The following is a 19162-nucleotide window of genomic DNA, read 5'->3' as shown; positions in this document are numbered from 1 at the left end:
ATAACATTATCTTATGTTTTGTTAATTCTTCAATAAGCAAAAGAAATCTCATGTATTGTTTTCAAAAATCTCAGAATTGTAGATTTCTGCATATTTCATGTCTCTGAAAGCCAATGCAGGACAAAATGTGCTGTTGAACTTAAATTCTGTGGACCTGAAAAATGCATATGAAATATGAATGCCATGTACCTACCTATTATAAATAACCATCTGTCCTCTATTGTGAATGTTTTGCAAAATATTGCCTACTGATCTATTCCATGTTGATATAACATGCTAATTTCACATGTCCACATTTAAAATATTTAATGGAAATTTTGTGAAAAACTTGTGAATATAAAACAATTTCCACATTTTACAAAGCCTACTAAGAGGTCTACTCTTTTTAATTAAAGTGCCTTTGGGGTTAAATGTTATAAATGTGCAAAATACCATAGTATTTGCTTCCTTTATATGCACATTGTCCAGCAATACTGATTACCTCTGAGATTATAAGAAATTATTAACATTTTCTGAATGTTTTGTTTTCTAACAGTGACCATATTTGTAAGTTCGAACTCACATAAACGGAACTTACAGATAATTATAAGCATTTTTTTCTGCATGCATTGAATAAAGTCACAAGACAGTGCAAATGTTCAGATAATGTGTATTCTTTCCAGGGAACTGTTGTAGAAAACTACTATTATTGTTGGTACATACAGTAGTTACTGTTTTGTACAGTTTACAGACTTGTATTGCTCTAATGTTTGCGCATGTTTTCATGAACATTCCCTTTCTAAGTTATTCATCTATACCAAGTTCCCTCATATGTTCATAATTATTTCCAAGTGTGAACTAAAAACAGAAGAAAAAAAACTAGAAGAGTTTAAGTTTAGGTTTTTCTTTTCAGCATTAAAAGTGAATGTGGTATATAACTACTGTGAAATTCAAACTGACAAAAATAGCAATATCTTTCAGGAAAAATACTTTAACTGTGTGATGCATGTTTTTGACCTCTCATTTTTATAACCAACATGTAGAAGAGGAGACCCTGAAACACTGCATCTTGTCCTTTATTCCTAGGAGAACAATTACAATTCCACATCGTAAGAACTCCTCCAGGACTGGGAAATGTTACTGTTGAGTGGAAGATAGTAGGACATAATGTAAAACAAAATTTTGCAAACTATTCTGGAATACTTTTTTTTCCTGAGGTAAGTCCATAAACAGTGATGTTGGCTACAGGAAAATAGTGTGATTAGAACTGATCTGAGAAAAAGTGTGCCTTTTCAACAGTCCTTCTTTCTTGGTTTGATTATTTAATTTCTCACTTTTTGACTTACAAACTGGAGGGAGCTTACAATTCTTGATACTTAACTCTTCTTAAAGAAATTGTTCAAAATACTTGTCATTATGATATCACTTGTGTTTTATAAAATAATGGCTAATCAATTTACCCTTAAAACAAATAGGGGACGTTGAATACAACATTGTATGTTGATCTGCTGGATGACCATATTCCTGAAGAAAAAGAAGAATACCAAGTCATCCTATACAACATCAAAACAGAAGGTAATGCAGAACTATAGCCAGCTACATCTTAAAAATACCATTTAATAATATAATATTTTTAATTTTATTATTTCATTTTGGAGGTATAGGACTGAGCAAACTGCAGCTGGTGCAAAGTACGCAAAGTTCATTAACATTTTATTGAAATAGGCTTGGTCCTTATGTATGTATATATAAATCCCACCGTGTCTCCACAAATACACTTAAATGGTTTTCAATCCTGATTTAACTCTGCCTATTTAATTCAATGGTTGTTTCTTCCCTTAATCTTAATGCAAACTGAGTTTACTAATATGTCATGGATAGAGTTGCCATGAAACATGCAGATATTTTTATCTTTTTAAACAATCTTGTCAAGCTGCAGACTTACTGATCTGTCCCTGAATTCAAGGTGGTCAGAATATTTTATTCTTGCCATTAAAATTATAGTGAGAAAAGAAGCCTTAAACTGCATCCGTTCTGAAATACCTTTTTTCAAACTGAAATTAATGTCCAAACACCAAACTAACTTGACATGGATTGTGTTGCTGCGAGGTGCCTTATCAACTTCCGAGAGTCACTGTGGCCCAACGGGATGAGCAAAATTATTCATCAAAGCAATAGTTGGAAAACATATCAGTTTATTGATGTAATGATTGTGAAGTGGAATATAGTTTTAAGCTTTTGGAGGTACTTCCTGGGAAAATGGTTTATTTCCTTTTAAAATATAGGGAAGTTGATATTTGGCACTGGCCTGTTAAGTTTTCTTATTTTTTAATACATTTTTGTGACTTTGTACTTGGTATGCATAAAATTTCTGTTTCTATTTGTTATAGAATGTAAGTATATATATGTGTGTAGGTCCCACACCATCCACATACTTCAGTGAGCTTTGGTTTCGTGGTATTTGCATGGCTACTGAACGTTATTTAAATGTAATATTAACAATAATGTAAGACAAAAATATTAGTTGCATAACACTTCATTCACTGCAGTCCACTGATTCTCTTGCAGGAGTTTCTTCTACAGGTGCTGCTGTTTTGGATAGTCAAGGATATGAAGCTGTTCTAACAGTAGAAGCTAGTGATGAACCACATGGAATTTTGAATTTTGCTTCCACATCCAGGGTGGTTTTAATCCCAGAAGAAAACAAAACAATTCAGCTTTTTATTAACAGAGAATTTGGATCTCTAGGTCTGTATAACAACTCCAAGAGAAAGGAAGTTTTGTTTTGCTTATCATTAGGCAAATAAAAGCCATGATAATGAAAGTTTGGAAAAATCTTTGTTACAGTTGGTATTTTTTTCAGAACTTCTAAGCTTCTTTCTGCAGACTTGGAAACTAAATATTACTTATTACTAGAGTCATAATCCTCATTAATACAGCAAGGGATCTGAAAGCTGTAACAATCAGGTGGCTATTAAGGTTACCATATTTTTGTCTAATGAGTCTGTCTCAAAGCATTAGTCTCTTCAGAAAAAATAAAAAACATGAGAAAAGTGACATGTACACACATCCCACATATTTTTTCTCTGAATTTCAGGAAGTCAGCACCTTAGGAATGTCACATGGAAAAAGTTGTGTCCAGACCATTGAATTCAATTTATGTCTCCTCTGACAATTTCTGATTCCTCTTTGAATCAATTTATCCATTAACATCCTTTAAACTATATAGTATTCAATTCTACAATACAATAGTGTGCTTCATGAAAAAAAAAAATGAATCTTGTGTTTGTTGCCTGAAAATAGCAACTTATGTTGTGAGAAAACATGTATAATAATTTCCTATTTGCCTTTTTGGACTATATTTACACCTCGGTGATAATCTGGCTGTTTCTTTTGCCATACTTGTTTTGAAATGAAGTAACATTTACAGTGCTTTTCAAGATCTGGAGACACCAGAGAGTTTTAGAGACATTTTAATGACACTATTTTTCCATTTATTTTTTAATACCAGTCCATACTCTAGTGTACTCTTTGAACACTATTCAGTAAACTAATGTTTTAAGATAATTGTTCATAGTAAGTGCAAGATCTCTCACTGAATTAAAATAAGCATCGTTACTTATTTATTAATTAGGACTCTTTTATCTCTTACATTTTATTTCATATAGAGCAGCTTTTAATTTCATCTATCATTTTATTTCAGGTTCATACTCCTTATGTTTGCCACTTGACTTACCCTACCAGATTAGCGAGAGGTGGCTTTATTCTCAAAACTATAATGTATAACTTTTCTGCTTGGTAATATTTATCCATGTGTCCCCTAATTTTGTTCTCTATTGAAGTTTGTCAATCTACCCAGGAAAGTATCTAGATTTATTAATCTGTGTTTCCCAGCACTGTCTTTAGAGCCTTTCTTAGATATCTGTCATTCCCAAAAAGTGTCCTTGTTGCAAAAACTCATATTAATGGTACATGAGATGTCCCAGTTAGTCTTTCAGCAATTTCATATTTATGGTCCACAGAACTTCAAATTTCTGGATGCATTTGGACCCAATGATTTTTGAGTCCTATGCAGACAGACAAGTCAGCAAAGGTCAAATTGAAGGCATATTGATAACGGTAACAAAGGTACACTAGCTCCAATGTACTTTGGATAACTCTTTTAATCCTTCTGTTTTGCAGTTAGTCTTTTTATTTTGTGGATGAGAATTTGATCTCTTGTCTTTATCCATTCCAGTGAACATTATATAAGAACTGAAAAACAATTTTTTTTTTCTTTTTTTTTTTCTCCTCACAAATTAAACAGGTACTATCAATGTTACTTATGCCACAGTTACAGGATTGCTCACTGTAAGTAATCAGACAGAAGAGACTGTGGCTGAACCAGGAGCTGATTATGTACCTGCTTCTGGCTCACTGATTTTAGAAGAAGGAGAAACATCAGTTGCCATAAATATTACTATTCTAGAGGTAACCTCTAAACCCTTTAATTCTGTACTTTTCTGTATGATTTCAAAAGGGTAATATTTTGGGAACTAAAGCTTGCAGCCATTATTTGAAGCCCTGTGTTATATTTCACTATCATTTAGAAAGATGGTTTCAATCTTAATATTAAAATCACAAGGGATCAAATAGTCACAGAAAGCAGCTCTACCTCTGTCTAAAGGTAATAAAGTTGTCTCATTAAAACTTTACCAACTATCTAGTAGTATTTAGAACAGTGTGCTTCATGGCTGGCTACAGGCTCATACTTTTTCATTGCTGGAGATACATGCCTCTAAAATCGGTCAGTAATTTATTTGCAAGAATAGTTTAGCGTCACCACAGGATCTTTTTCATGATATATAATGTCTTACTTAATTCTTCCACGATAATCAGTTTCAGACCCAATAAAATTATTTCAGGAAAACAGAAAAATGAATTCTAGTGTCACAGTAATATTAGAGACTTGTTGTGTGATCCTTTTTGGTGACTTCTGTGGAAGTTTCTTAAAGGACAATGAGAAGAGGATGTACTGTATTTGTGTTTTGCAGGATGATATACTTCCCTATGTGTGGGGTCAGGCCGACAAATAGGGCCCTCCGTTCCCCTGAGGAGGGAGTCGCCTACAACAATCACCCTTCTTTCTTTCTTGGTGGAGGCAGTCCTGAGGCGTGGAGTCAACTTCCTCACCTCAGGCATCCTCCCGGGTAGGCTTCCTACCTCATCCTCACCCACCAGTCTCTCCAGCTCCAGGGCCTCAAACCTATTGTTCAAGGGCACCTGGGAAGGCGGCGCCGGAAGGGGAGGGCATCTCCTGCGAGGTCGAGCAGGGACCTGTCTCCATTCCTCCTCAACTCGCAGGTCCCCTCCCTCTGCCCGATGGCAACAGGGCAGGGGGTCCACCCCCCTTTGGGGCGTCTCACCCTGGTCCCTCTCCCTCCGGTCCTGCAGGGAGTCGCTCCACCAGTCTATCTCCCGCTCGCACTCCCTGATATCCCTCAGCCTCTGCACCTCCTCCTTAAGCTCCGCCACCATGCGGACCAGGTCGTCCACCTGCTCGCACCTCACGCAAGCAGTCTCCCTGCCTCCCGCCGATGGCAGCAAGAGGCTCAGACACTCCCCGCATCCGGAGACCTGAACTGCCGCATGTTTGGGCGGGCAGTCGGTCTGGGTGTGCACTGACTTCCTAGAGAAAGCACCGTGCCTGGTGGAGACCATTGTAGCCCAGCTGACGGGAGAGTGCCGTTAGAGGAATTGTCCCTAAGGGCGGGTGTGAGCGCTCCGCCCTCCCTGCCCGCCAACTGCCTCGCTAACTGCCGCGTCACTCCCCCCGCGTCACTCCCTGTTTGCCGGCCCTGGTCGCCGCGCTCCTGGTCGCTCGCGCTCCCTAAGGGCTGCCTTTGAACGGCCGGGGGGAGGAGCTGACGCTGACGCTGCTGGCCCCGCCTACGCCTCGTCAGCCTCCCTCACGAGGGCTGCCGGTGCCTGGCGGCTCCCTCACGTAGGCTCGGTGCCCGAAAAATAGCCCTGCCTGTCCCGATCCCGCGCTCCGCTGCAGCACGCGTCTGCCCCGGAGCCGGTCGCCTCGGCAAGGCGTGTTTTGCAGGATTGTGTTTTGCAGGATGATATACCAGAGGTGCAAGAATTCTTCTTGGTTAATTTAACTTCAGTGGAACTCATCATGAACCATTCAACGTCATCCCCACCTAAGCTAGGTAAAAACATCTTATAGCAAATTATTTTTACTTTTCCTTTTTAATGGTTTATATTATATTACCTTGGGAGATTACCATTATTCCTCTTACTTACCAACTATGCTGAGATGAGACATGGTTATTTAGAAGAAACATCATAGAATATGAAATAGATTTATTATTACACTTAATCTCTTGCTTTTTAAACTCTGGGAAAATTTAAATTAATTTTCGTAGAGGAGTTAGTAATTATCAGTTGGAAAGGACAATTATTTGAAAAGTTTATTGGTGATTTTTTCATCTGATTTTCATTTACAAACTACAAAATGGAAAAAAAAAAGTAAAAAAAAAACTTTATGTGGCTACTCTGCTCACTCTTTTAAAAAAGTCTGTTTTTATTCTTTTATCACTTTTAGGAAACATATTTTATGGTTTTCCTACTCTTGCAATGATCTTTATTATTTGCTTAGTCTGCTTCTCATTTTGCTTCTTCAGAATTCAGTAGAATAGTAGTCATTAGCTTTAAGAACTGTTGGATTATCCTGTGGTACTAAAGACTAGTTATATAATGTCAGACATCTTCTTTGACTCTTTTCCCTTTTCTTTGCATGCTTATAGAAGTGACTGAGTTAATTCGTTACAGATTGAAAGGTAACTTGCAAGACTCATTGCTGATTTGTGAATAGTTGAGTCTAAAATATGAAAGGAGTAGCATATAAGAATGAAAGATTCATCCAAACTAAACAGTGTTGTATAGTCTCACTTTCTCTTTGGCTGTCTCCTTGAACCATGACCATTTAACACTGATGTGACACTGCATTGGGTCAGCTTTACTTACAATGAGAAAATAATAGTTTTAAGTCATAAGGAAAAAATGTGTTCACATAACATGTCAGTGAATTCTTCTGGTAGAAGAAATAGCCTGACTCAAATACGTGTGTCCGCGTGTGTGTCTGTGAGCAAACTCTTACAGATCCTGGGTGAACAGATCTGACTTCAGGGTGACATGAGAAAATGCAGGAGTGAAGCAGAAATGTCTCTAATTGCCATTACTCCCTCAGGATTTGTAAACCTCAGTAACACTTCTGTTGTCTGTGTAGAGCTATTGCTCATCGTCATCTCTACCTCATAGTGACAGGCTTAGATTCATGGCAATAATCTTCTACTTTTGTTCAGTTTTATCTGAATTGATGGAAAAATGTATATGGATCTAAACATAATATACTTATGGCAGACTCGGTGAAGTCAATTTGGTTTTAGAAAGTAAGTTGAAGTTTATAAAAAGTAAACAAGTAAGTTAAGGTAGTTGTGTGGTGCGGTTGTCTGAAAAACAACAACCTATTTTCTGAGAAGTATTAAGTTTTGACTGTAAAGTTCTGGTCTCTGAAGTTAGTAGACTTTTCTGACATTAACCTATTATTTGGTGTTTTTCACACTGCAGTGTATTCAATTACGATTTCAGGCTAATTGTAAATACCTGTATGTCTTTATGGAGCAGTAGAATATTACAGTATGTGAACACCCCACAAATAAATTAATAGTTGTGTATTTGTAGTGAAATCTGAGGTGTGCCATTAGAATGTATGATGAGGCACTGAAGCACAAATAGAAGATGAAATGCTGAATCATTTATTATTCTTCCTCATTGTCTTTCTCATACTCAGAATGGCAAATGCAAAATATTGAATGTCATTGTAATAAACACTTATAGTGAAGACAAATTAAGATTCCATCGCAAATCTAGACTTTATTATTTTCTAATGTTTTATGTGCTGTTTAACTTTCTACATTTTCCTTAGTCTTTTTTTTTTTTATGCATTATTAAATATTACAGTGCTAATTCAAGACGCATTATTGCACTTCTAGTAGTAAGGACTCTTTCCAGTTATCTTGCCCACTCCCATTTTCTCCTACACATTTTTTGTAAAGACACTGTAATATTAGTACCGATTGAATAAATGCTTCTGTGATTCTTGAAAATCAAGAAAATTGATTTTATTGTTCTTTAATTTTTGTCTTTCTGTTTTGCCTTTTAGATGTGGAAGGTTTAGCTTCTCAAATTGTTATCGATGCTAATGATGGTGTAAGAGGAGTAATTGAATGGGAAGGTACCAAGTAAGTCTCATCTTCCTTGAAGAACTTACTGTGCCAATTAGTGATTGGTGTTGCCCATTTTCTTTCTAAAAGTAAAACTCCTGTTAAAAATAGGGCCATGTCTTTGAGATGGTAAAGTAATCATTCAATTCAGCTGAACTAGAAAGTGGGATTCCCACACTGAAAACAAAAATTCACTATTCATCTAATCAGAATTCTTTTACTTATTACTACTTTCACTGTTGTCCTTTTATATCACCAATTTGCCTAACCTCCCCAGCCTGCATCAACTCTTCCAGCCTCACCATTCATGTAAGCAAAAACCAAAACAAAACAAAACAAAAACCTCGTGTTACTTAATTCAATTTAGATAAGAGAAAAAAGGTAAAAAGGATGCGTTAGAGAACTATAAGGTAGGGAATAATTCAGAGTGAAAATGTAATAAAAATGTACTATCTTTTTCAAAAGAACATAATCAGTGAACATTGAGAATTATTCTTTTTATTTTAGTTTTGAAGTTAGTGAATCTCATGGGAATCTGACAGTAATGGCTTACCGAAACAGAGGATCATATGGCAATGTGTCTGTATTTTTTTATGCCCAAAATTTGGAGGCCCAGCTGGGTTTGGATTTTAATGTAACCTCAAGGGTAAGAAGCAACTCTAAATCTAGTACTTTTTATTCTTTCAGCTTCCGTAAAAGAATATCTTCTTGATTATTCTGCAGAATGATCAGTAGTGATGCTAGATGTTTCAGCTTGTTTCAGTTGCTTTGGTAATCTAAATAGAATGAAATAAAAATATTCTTATTCTTACTATTTATTTCTTTTTTAAAAATATATTTTTTAATATAAAGCAAAATGTAAACTTTCAAACATCGATTTCAAATTTAATTTTGATTAGACATACAAACTTTTTCATAGACTATTTTTGCAACAGGACTTTCAAAATAAATTATTCTTTCTTGTCCTCATTCTGTAATGTGCTGAACCTTTATATTTCTGATTCAATCAGTTTATAAGGAACAGAGAATATGGCTCTTCCTATGCTTTCCCTTCCTTCCTATTTCACAGAATTCTGTTTACCGTAGTCAAAAATTTCTGTGTGATATTAACTGATGTAAGTATTCGGTGCTTTATGTGTTTCAACGCTAGACTCTTTTTTTTGCTGATGGAGAAAGGCATAAATCTGTTGATGTCATGATTTTTGATGATGAGATTCCTGAAGGTGATGAGAAGTTCCAGTTAATTTTAACAAATCCATCTCTGGGGCTGGAATTAGGGGAGAACACAACAGGTAAAACTTAGTTTTAATGTTCCATTTCTTTAGAATTCTGTGGCACACATTTTAATTCCACTTTTCTGAATAATCATATTTCAGAAAGCACCATTGTCCTGCTATGGTGAATCTTTATACTCCTTTGGAAGGTTCTGAAACATCCCTGTGAAATCTGTGCAATTAAAAAGTTTATATGTAAAGCAATGAATCAGAAAGCACGAAGATGAGTTTTTCAATGTGTACTACCTCACTGAACTGAGGTCTTTTTAGAGAGTTCATAATCCTTTTCTAGGAGAGACTATATTCTTCCTGTCTAGAGATCTTCCTAGTTAAAGTGAAATGCCTTCCCATTCTCTTCAGGTAATGTCATGGACACATAAGCATTATATACACACTAAAGGAAGAATGTATTTGTGTTTATGTTATGTATTATGTTACTATATATGTATATTTATATTTTACTATGTTAACCAAAGAATATTTTCATTATTTCTTTTTCAAAAGCTACAATTACTATACTTGCCAATGATGATGGCCATGGAGTTTTGTCATTCAATAACAGCAATCACTTCTTTCTGAGAGAGCAAACATCTATCCATTTGATGGAAAGTGTTGCAGTATTGAATATTATCAGAGAACCACCTCAGGGAATATTTGGCGCTGTGACTGTTCAGTATCTTGTAAGTGAGATTAATTCTTCAGAGGCAACAATGGATTTGACCCCTTCTCAAGGATATATTGTGCTCGAAGAGGGAGTCAGGTTCAAGGTAATATGCTAGTTATTACCAGAGAAGTCTAGGAAGCTTTTTTTTTGGAAATATTGGAAAGATTTCAGAAATGTCTGTGCTTTATCTTCTGTTTATTTTTTCTACTTCTTTCATTCATAAAGTGAATTGAGTCATGAGCTGTGACTGATTTCCTGTTATTATCTGATGTGGAAGTGTGTGAAAATTAAATGGGCTCATCTTTAGGTGTTTCTTAGTTTGTAAGGGTTGAGGTAAATTGAAAACAGTACACTATAGATAACGTTCATGTGTGCTTTGGAACAGTTCTTTTTATGTAGTCAATCTATAGCTGAAATGCAAACTTACTTTAAATTAAAGTGATAATTTGCAAGCCTAATAGTTAAGATCAAAGTAAAAATCCCATTCTGTAATTTAACATTTTAGTTAGTCTGAACTAAACAGAATGTGCTGCAACAAATACAAAAAGTAGAACAGTTGTCTGTCTTAGGATTGGAAAATAACTTAAGTATTAAGCTCACTGCCTCTATACTGTCCTCACAAGAATGTCAGCTACAAAATGAACTAGCTTAAGTTTGTGAATCCTGACTCTTCTAAGGTTTAATCACAATTCGATTTATTTATTTTTGCCAGTAAAGCTGGTGAAGCTAGTGTTAGCATATTACAGGCAATAGGATAGAAACTGAGACAAACTTTTCTTGGAAACACTGGTTTTCAATTTCTGGCCTTTAGATGCATTTGGAATCACAATGCAGCAGATCTATAAGAAGTTGGAGCCTTCTTAATATAGTTGGTAAATATGGTTTATTGTGGAAATGAACAGAAATATAAAACATTGTAAATTTTGTATTATTTCCAAATGCATCATCACTAACTTTTTATTTTGTACAGCAAGGCTATGCGTACCTATGAAATTTTTTGCTTGTTTGAGTAGTGTGAAGGATGACAGTGAGCCCCAAATGAAAGTGAAGCACTTAGCTTTCTCTAGATTGCTCTTTGCTAGTTTGAGATTGCCTTTAGAAGACCTGATCTTCATCCACAGTGGTGTAGGAGAGGGAAAGAAGCATCGAGAGGAAAGAGTATTTCAAATCTCTCACTATTCTTGCTTTTTTTTTTTCCTTTTCCTTTTCTTTCTTGACAGCACCAGTAGTGAGATTACCCTGTTTCCCTGAAGATAGCTTAGCTGCCAACTAAAATAAATTAAAACCAACTTAACTGATTACACTTATAGCTGTGTTGTGAGTATAAACTACCCAAAAATGTATGGAATAAATAGAGAACAAAAGTATGAAATTAGGATCAAAAACTTCAGAGGATCATAGGATGAGAAAAGAAAGAAAAGAGAACAACAACAACGAAAAGTGAATATGCTCATCTTAGTGTTGCACCAATGGAGGCCACTAGATGGATGGCTTTAGAACCTCAGTCTGAACTCAGTCTGAGCTTGCCTCAATTCTGTCCTCTCCAGCTTCATGAGCTGCTCTTCTCCTGCTATGCTATCCAAAGCCTTATAGTGAAATAAATTTAAAAAAAAGGTAGCACATTCTGATAGAGCTGTGTCATCATCTGTTATCATGTCTCAATAACATTGTATGCTTGTTTTGTTGTCAGACGCTGCATATTTCTGCGGTACTAGATGAAGAACCAGAAATGGATGAGCACTTCATTGTCACCCTGTTCAATCCAACTGGAGGAGCCAGACTAGGCACGAGAGTGGAAACTATGATTACAATATTACAAAACCAGGCTCCACTAGGGCTTTTCAGCATCTATACAGTTGGAAATAGGTACTTTACACTGATCAGTAAAAAGGAGATAGTTGCTCATACTCCAAAGAGATAATATTTCTCTACAATTTTGTTTTTGATGGATCGCATTAAAGAAATTCAGCAACCCAATTTGTAAATCTGTAACTTTGAAAGGTATTGTGAAATACTATTACTGCTAAACAAAAGAGTAGAAAAATGCATAAAAAGGACTATTCATAATCCAAAATTTCAATTTATTTATTATTATTTTTCTTTATAAACTAATACTTCACTAGTGCCTACATATTCCACTGATAGTATTCCATGTTAAAAGTTCCAAACCTCATATCAGTGTCCAGGAAGTCATACGTTTTATAATTTACTTTCATTTTTAAACCTGTAAAAAATATACTTTCACTGAAGGCTGTTTTTCAGAAGCAAGTGACACATATGGACTGCCATTTTTAAAAACCATTCAGCTGAAACCATACAGATTAAATAAATTTACTATTTAAATAAAAAATGTATGTATGCTATTTTATTAATACATTGATGTTTAGAGTTAATAATTTATATTAATATTTAATAATAATATTATCTAAACATTTATTACGTGAATTTAATATACTTAAATTTCAGTCTGTTTAAAGATTTTGTTGAATTGCCTATGATTTTGCATGATTGTAGTAAGGATCATTGGGAAACCCTAATTAATGTAGCTACCAGTCCATCAGATACTGAAACCTGTTATTAATATTTTCTTTTTATTTCTGTTGTATATTCTGCATCTGGAATTGTACAGTAAAAATCTTATTTTTATTACAGCAATGAATATACTATAAAATAATTTTTTCCTTATTTTTATGATTCTCACATTTAGGACAAATTTCATCATAATTGAAGAAGCCAACACTACAGCTTATTTGAAAGTTTCACGGAGTAATGGGCTTAACGTTTCTGTGAGCGTTGAGTGGGAGACATCATCAGATACTGCATTTGGCATCAGTACGTTCACTTTACAGAGAATGTCCACTGCTTTTGTAGAAGTGGAGATAGTAAGAGAGTAGCCAAGCATACAGGAGATGTAGCTTGGGAATGTAAATTCAAGTATTCAGACACAATTCAGTTAATATTTTCCTATGTAAGATTTAGTAGATAAAATACTTTAGCTGCTTAAGAATCACCTTGTCATCAGCCACTTCTGCCAGTTTCAGTAATCTCTATTTCTGTCTTTGCTGCTAATATGAACATTATTGTCACTAGCCATTTATTTATTTATTTATTTGTGTGTGTGTAATAAAATTTGTTCCGTACTACTTGTAACTCAGGATCTTTCTAACACAGTATAAATGACATGTGACATGCAAGAGTCTAGCTCCTGGAGTTTAGTTCTGACAAGACGGTGCTTAGGGACCGTCTTGGAATAAAAACATGAACATGTTGTAAATGGGGAACAAAACATGAACATTTTGTAATTTGTCTTTTTTTTTTTTTTCTTTACTACTTGCTATCTAGCTAATTCTCTTGTTAGCTAAATTCCAAGATCAATTATTATGAGTCAGACTCAAATTGCCTATATGTCTTCCATGTGCAGTTGTAATGAATGAAAAATACATTTACTGCTTAACTCTCATTATATCCTTAGCATTGTAACATTTCTATGTATTTATATACACTTATAACAAATACTAAGACACAACTTCATCATTTCTCATACTAGGTCTGGCTTTGGGAGGTAAATAATGGGAATGGGGTTAGAAAAGATCTCAAGAGTAATATAATAGTAAATAGTGTTTTTATTTTATTTTATTTTATTTTATTTTATTTTATTTTATTTTATTTTATTTTTTACTATATTGCAGGGGGTGGTATCAGTGTCCTATCTGTCTTGCAAAGTTTTGTGGAAGAATCAGCATCTGGTTGGTGTTTCTTTACCTCAAGAGAAATCCTGTACGGTGTTCTGTTGCGTATGCCTCCAGCTTTGTTTTCTACTGTCTACCAGTGGAAAGGAGTATTTGTTCCTGTTGAGGTAAATGTTTGTTTTTGAACACCAGACATGCTAGTTAATAAGGAATTTAAGTCACAATCTTACTTTTTTTTTATTCTTCTTGCAGAATTTCAGTATGTGGAATCCTACAAGTTGTGTGTCTTTCCAAATTGGAGCCTCTTCCTACCTTGTGGTTACTCATGGAGGAGCCACACAGGGAGCTTCTAACAACAGTGTGTATGCATTCATGGCTGGACACAGATTGTTGTGGGTAAATCGATTTTAATTTTAAAATCTTAAAATAGTATGGGTTGGCAAGGACCAAGGGAGGTCCTCCAGTCTGGCCATGTTTTAGAAAAAAGCACTCTGTGTGACAAGAGTTAGTTTTGTGTCCTAAAATACTACATAACTTCAGTGATGTAAGTTTGTCATAGTTAGTTGTTTACATTGTTTGTATTTTTTATATATTTACATTTGAGGGTGCAGGGAGGATTACCTGGGAATCACAGAATCACAGAATTGTCTAGGTAGGAAGAGACCTCCAAAATCACCTAGTCCAACCTCTGACCTAACATTAACAAGTCCTTCACTAAACCATATCACTAAGCTGAACATCTAAACGTCTCTTAAAGACCTCCAGGGATGGTGACTCAACCACTTCCCTGGGCAGCCCATTCCAATGCCTAACAACCCTTTCGGTAAAGAAGTTTTTCCTAACATCCAACCTAAACCTCCCCTGGCGCAACTTTAGCCCATTCCCCCTCGTCCTGTCACCAGGCACGTGGGAGAACAGACCAACCCCCACCTCTCTACAGCCTCCTTTAAGGTACCTGTAGAGTGCGATAAGGTCGCCCCTGAGCCTCCTCTTCTCCAGGCTGAACAACCCCAGCTCCCTCAGCCGCTCCTCATAAGACTTGTTCTCCAGACCCCTCACCAGCTTCGTTGCCTTTCTCTGGACTCGCTCGAGCACGTCCATGTCCTTCCTGTAGCAAGGGGCCCAAAGCTGAACACAGTACTCGAGGTGCGGCCTCACCAGAGCCGAGTACAGGGGCACAATCACTTCCCTAGCCCTGCTGGCCACGCTGCTTCTTATACAGGCCAGGATGCTGTTGGCCTTCTTGGCCACCTGGGCACACTGCTGGCTCATATTCAGCCGACTATCAACCAATACTCCCAGGTCCCTCTCGGCCAGGCAGCTTTCCAACCACTCATCTCCCAGCCTGTAGCTCTGCTTGGAAGTGGGGGAAGAAATTCTCAAGCAATCAAGTCATAGAACATTTTCTGGAAAATGTATGATAAGTTATGTTAATTCTGTAAATTAGTTGCTTATATATATATATATATATATAAAATATAAAGTTTTAAAAGCTATTTCATGTATAGTTTTATACATAATTTTGGAATTCTTAACATTCTATGCGTACTTTTTCTCACTATATACAATGTAATATAAAATGTATTTGTTTATATACATATGTAGATAAACATAGTCACCCTCATATTTCCCTTGCAGATACAGACTCTTTCTGTTCTGGATACCAGACGTGTGAAACATTTTGCAGTGGAGGAAGAAGACTATTTGATTATTGTGAGTCACACAAACAGTTCCAGTTCCATCCAGGTTTGAATATTCTTCAGTCTTCTCTGGCTTTAATGTGGGTAGTTTGCTTATTTCTGAAAGGATAATGAAAGGAAGTAAATCTATAAGCATGTATTTCTGACATATTATTTTTGTTTCTATTGGAAATTTATAACAGTTAAAATTCCAGACTTGTTTGGATGTATAAATACTCTCTACCTGAGTGTACAATTTACATCTGGTTTGTTTTTATTGCTACTGTTATTTCAGTTTTGAAATGTAGCATGTAAACAAAGAAGTAGCTTCTGAATATAAACCTGTTCCTCTGAAGAGCAGGCACAGCTTCTTGCAGTAGGGTTAATTACCAATTACTTACCAGTGGGCTTCTACTTTAAAGTACAGTCCACCTAAGAATATAGGAATTCAGTTCACCATAAATCTTCCCATTTTTTTTGGCATGTCATTTAGTTTTAGTTCTCTCGGTGCTAATTATGAATATATAAAGAAAAGATTTTTGTATTTCCACAGGTTTTCCAGTGGAATAAAGACATATTTGTTCTGCATCATCAGCTTCCACTTTATGGAGTTGTGGACATAGCCCTGTTTCCTAGAGGAGGCTTTACGTACCTGTTAGTTTCTTTGTCAAATACCAGCCAAAACATTCTCTTGTATCAGTGGTTGAACAACGAGTTTAGGAAGCTTCATCAAGTACCAGCAAAGGAAATAAAACATATGGAGTCCTGGATTTCTGGATCTGATGTCTTTGTAATTATTGCAAAAGGTATTTAGCAGAAAACAAAGAATGAGTTTGCTGAGTATACAATGGCTTGTTTGATAGCAAAGGCCTTTGTGGTAAAGGAGTTTAGAAAGCTATTGGAATCACTGCGGGGGTGACAGTACTCAATAAGCATTTAACCCTAGTAAGTATTTTATGAAAGTAATCTCTACTTTTTCTCTCAGAAAATAAAAGCCTTGTGCTTGTTCTCAAATACTTACAAAACAAATGAAATGCTTTCCCAGTAACAATGGGAAATAATAACTCTATTTAATCTACCTGCTTATCACACTCTTTCTAAGCTTTTCTGAGCTTTGTGCCACACACAGATCACTAGTCAGCAAAGTATACGTGTATTTTATTACAAGGTTGACATTTTATATGTCATTTTGTCTCTATGGCTACTAAAAAGTTTTTGTTGCAGTCCACAGGTTTCTTTGCAATTAGATGTTGTCTAATGTCAGTCTTAATGTTCTTGCATCGAAGTTATGCACCAAATAATAAGGAAAATAATACAATCAGTGTCACTTCATAATTAAAGCTGCCAGACTCTGGCTTTTGAATGGCCACCAGTGTGTGATTTAACTAAAAGGCAGCAAAATAATGTGAGTTTTGTCATTTTGTTCCTTGGTAGACTCTGGAAATTCTTCTGAAATTTTTGTCTGGGAGACAGGGCAGTCTACTTTTTGACACTTCCAATCTCTTCCAGTCCATGATGTAAGAAATATCCATGTCTTCATGCCTCCTTCAGGTTTAGGTAAGACTTAAATGAGATTTTTTTTTTTTCAAATCCTAGTATATAATGCTGGAATTTCAGAAATGCATGTCTTTATTTTTTCATATGTATTTATCAGACCTTAAAAGTCAGTGTAATCAGTGTTCTGCAAAGTGCACTTCTGGCATTAAGACAGTAACTTTTAAATATATGACTAAAAAAATATTCTCTTCCTCTTTGCTCCATGTAGTCCATGTCCTCCTAGCTGGTAAGGATATAACAACACTGTATGCTTGGAACTCTGAAGCGAACCAATTCTCTATAATGCTGGAAGCCCCATATGCAGATCATATCACTTCAGTTACTGCAAGGTCTCTGAACATCAGCAAGAGCTTGATTGCTTTGTCCGTTAACTCCAGCTCACAGATCTATGAACTGACCACTATTTCCAACCAGTCAGATTTTATACCTAGGTAGGCTTTTTTGTTTATATAACTTGTCTGAGACACCTTGCGTTTCTTTTTCTGTGATACTCATTTGTGATAGCGGAGACTGTTATGTTTCGTTGTATGGTGGCCTATTTCATTAGTGCTTGTTGTGGTTTAACCCAGCCGGCAGCTAAACACCACACAGCCGTTCGCTCACCCTCCCCCCTCCCTCCGTGGGATGGGGGAGAGAAACGGGAAAGTGAAGCCTGTGAGTTGAGATAGAGACAGTTTATTAAGACAGGAAAAAAATAACAATAATAATACTGATAATAGTATTAATAATAATAATGTGTACGAAACAAGTGATGCACAATGCAATTGCTCACCACCCGCTGACCGATGCCCAGCCTATCCCCGAACAGCCGGCCCCCCACCCCGACCAGCCACCCCTATATATTGTTTAGCATGACGTCAGATGGTATGGAATACCCCTTTGGCCAGTTTGGGTCAGCTGTCCTGGGTCTGTCCCCTCCCAGCTCCTGCTGCACCCCCAGCCTGCTCGCTGGCAGGACAGAGCGAGAAGCCGAAAAGTCCTTGGCCTGGTGTAAACACTGCTCTGCAACAATTAAAACATCAGCATGTTATCAGCGCTCTTCTCATCCTAATCCAAAACATAGCACCCTACCAGCTACTATGAGCTACTTAACTCTGTCCTAACTGGAACCAGGACACAACATGTCATTCACAAAGAAAAATCTAAGTGTTCGACTCCTGGCAGTCTACCAGCACAGACAGCAAAATCTGGCCTGCTGCGAGACCAGGAGATTGCAGGAGATCTTCTTGTTCACATCGCACATAGTGCATTTTTGGCACACTGCAAGATGTTGCTCAATTCGTGCCTTCAAAGAGGACAGAAAAAAGCTGCATCCAGTTCAGAGGCAGGAACAGCCCTTCTGAGAAGCATGTCCATCCCATCATGCTGACTCCATCCCATGGGAAGGGCAAGAGTCACACACATCAGGCTGAGCCGCAAGCTCTTGAACCATGTTGTGGGCACAGTCGTGGGCATCAGGGAAGAGCCCACAGTCCCCAAACAAGAGGAGAAGCACAGCCAAGTCATTTGAAACCCAACTAGAATTGGACAGCTAAATCAGCTGAAACTGAGGTAAGCGCCAAGGGTGCTTTTCCCCTGCAGTGACATGTGTCTCCCGGCAAATGAGACAGCAAGGACTGCTTGGGCTGTGCCTCCTGCCTTGAACTCGCCCAGCTGCAAGCAGCGCTGTGCGGGAGCTGAACACAAGTTCAGCAGAAGCCCTTTGCTGCTGGCTGGATACCAATGTTTGCACGGAACAGCTCGGACCACTTATGGTAGTGCTGGGCTAGCAGCTGCCCCTGGGACACGGCGTGACCCACAAGCGGCAGCAGAGGCTCTCGGCCTTCTCTGAGGCTCACCAGTGCCTGCCAGGTGTGAAATTGAGTGTCTCCGCTCTGATCCATCCCTTCCTGCTGTGCAGGTTACGGTGTGTCCACACATGGATTTAGAACCTCAGCTTCCCAAGTCTTATGGCGGACAGAGTGAAATATACCCACCATGTGCTGCCTCCTCTAACTCCTTTATGATCTCCTCTATGATGTCAGGGGATGTTGGGGAAGATTTTCTT

At 37.0% G+C, this 19162-nt stretch overlaps 1 pseudogene across 1 annotated transcript in view; it reads left to right on the top strand.

Moving 5' to 3' along the window:
* The window catches only part of LOC310891880 (adhesion G-protein coupled receptor V1-like), a 76951-nt pseudogene extending 57789 nt beyond the window's left edge, over window positions 1-19162 (top strand). The window contains exons 33-49 of the transcript in view: window positions 1066-1196; window positions 1455-1554; window positions 2548-2727; window positions 4286-4449; window positions 6083-6176; window positions 8192-8270; window positions 8760-8898; window positions 9403-9544; window positions 10031-10293; window positions 11881-12056; window positions 12898-13022; window positions 13880-14046; window positions 14132-14275; window positions 15518-15625; window positions 16112-16364; window positions 16993-17115; window positions 17324-19162. The product of the transcript in view is annotated as an adhesion G-protein coupled receptor V1-like (transcript). The remainder of the gene's footprint in view (window positions 1-1065; window positions 1197-1454; window positions 1555-2547; window positions 2728-4285; window positions 4450-6082; window positions 6177-8191; window positions 8271-8759; window positions 8899-9402; window positions 9545-10030; window positions 10294-11880; window positions 12057-12897; window positions 13023-13879; window positions 14047-14131; window positions 14276-15517; window positions 15626-16111; window positions 16365-16992; window positions 17116-17323) is intronic.

Source organism: Anser anser, assembly GCF_964211835.1.
Source record: "Anser anser genome assembly, contig: HAP1_SCAFFOLD_151, whole genome shotgun sequence".
NCBI lineage: Eukaryota > Metazoa > Chordata > Aves > Anseriformes > Anatidae > Anser > Anser anser.
Note: the sequence above shows the minus strand (reverse complement) of the source record. Positions and strands in the feature narration are given on the sequence as shown.